Source organism: Uloborus diversus, unplaced genomic scaffold, assembly GCF_026930045.1.
Source record: "Uloborus diversus isolate 005 unplaced genomic scaffold, Udiv.v.3.1 scaffold_12, whole genome shotgun sequence".
In the NCBI taxonomy this organism is placed as follows: Eukaryota; Metazoa; Arthropoda; class Arachnida; order Araneae; family Uloboridae; genus Uloborus; species Uloborus diversus.
In genome coordinates, this window is record NW_026557876.1 from 4,237,462 (window position 1) to 4,239,604 (window position 2,143).

Consider the following 2,143-nt stretch of genomic DNA (forward strand, 5'->3'; position numbering starts at 1 on the left):
AAGATGGAAGCAGACGAGACTATTACTTGCCTTAGTTTCCAAAATCAGAACTGGAACTTTAACTCAATACAAACTATTGAAAACATAAAATGTTCAATAAAGTGTTTTTTTTTAATTATTTTCATGAAAAATGAATTATCTGCACAATTGTATTTGATCCTCATTGATTTGGAGGCTTTGCTATAAACTAAAACTTTAATCTAAAATGCAGTTTCCTACCAACTTCTCATTTACTAATATTTATTTATTTTTTGAAAAAAAAAAAAAAATCAAAAACAGATTTAACCCTCTGACTGTCCTGGGTCATGAGTAAGATGCATGAAATTCTTCCATGTGAATTTATTTTGGGAGTAATTTGCCATGTAAATCAAGAGCCCTACCTTCTGTCAATCCCTAGCTACCACCCTGTGCCTTGGATTGCTTGACAACGAACATTTAGCATCAGAAAAATAAGTGTAAAATGATCTTGAAAAATGATCTTGAAAAGTGTTCGCTAGGGCCTGATAGGACTTTAAAACCATCAGAGAGTTAATTGTTTTTCATAGTGTGCAGAGTTCTATTTATTTTAATGAAATAATGAAAAATGCCCTCTCCCCCTTTATACTTTAAAACTCGGCAACAGTGGTGGCCACTGGCCAGTTGGAAAATGTCTGAGCCTTGACCTTTACAAGGGACTTGCGTATTTTACGAAAGTTTAAAATGAAACTAATAATGCTGCAGATTATTTTCTACTACCTAAAATAGTGTTGCAGACTGGCTAGAAAGTTTTTGCTATTGGGACAGCCTTTAGAAAAATTAAGTGAGAAGAAACAGCTTTTAACAAGTTCCAATGATGGTAAAAAACTTATATTTCAAAGATATTTTTAAGGGTTTTATAAAGTTAGAACACAGTGTATGGAAAATTTAGTTGCTTAAGAGTATTCTTATGTTCTAATTCGTATGCGCGTCACAGAATGATATCAAATTTGTGCTTTAATCAAACATAAGGGTTCATTAAAAATAAAAACTTAGCATTTTTTATGTTTTCCCAATCACATGTATGACATAAATATTAGCCTAGTAGTTTCTGTTACAACAATTTCCATTTTCCCCTCAATCTTGTTGATGCATTTGGAGCAATAAATCAGTTAACAAATAACAAAGTATTTCAATCATGTTTAACTATGCATTTGCTTGAATAAATGAGCTGAAAAAAAAAAAAAACTGTAGAGTTTATTTTTTTTAAAGATTAATTTAAGAAATCGATAAAAAATCTTCTGATGGGACTGATTGCTGAGAGACATGAGCTTTCACTTGCTTTCATATTTTTACAAATTCTTGTGAATTGTGCGAGCAAATTGTATTGCTTTTAACCATACAAAACTTGTAAATATGATAATTGGTTAATGAGACTTAATTTCACCCCAAGAACCTGTGCTGTAATTCTGGGCAAAGTTTACTTGATAGAAGAATTTAATGTCTCCCATATTACATTTTACCTCTTGAAAATAATTTGACTGAACATTTTCACAAAACAGTGTAGTTAATGGAAATGTAGCTGATTATTTTCTTCTTTTAAGCTACTTTACTCCTTTGAAAATGTTTCAAGAATTAAATTTAAATAACCATACTAAATAACCAAAAATAAAACCAAATAATTCAAAGATGCCAAATTATAGGATTTTTAATTAAATCTCACTCCCATATTACTATTTTTTTAAGAAATAAAAATGGTTTAATTTTTTATTTAATTTAGAAAGTTTTTAAAAACTATTTTAAATGTTGTCAAACCGATTACAATGATTTTGTCATACCAAAATCTTCACAGAATAAAACTTTGATCAAACTTAAAAATTGTACTCTTATTCAGGCTTGCAAACATTATACTTTTTGAAAGTTTAATGTATTTCCATTGAAAAATGCATTTGCTATGGTATAAGATAAAAAGTGGGTGTTTAGGATACTGACATTTTTGTCTGATACAAAACAATAAATACCAATCATTAGTTACACTTAACTTTAAAAGAATACATTTAACACTAGAAATATAACAATATTAGTTATTTCTAATTTTAAGATCATTATTTGCATCTGCTTTGTTGGAGACTATTTTTCCGAATATCAGTATCCCACCTTATTTAGGTATTGTAGAAGTTTTCCGCTT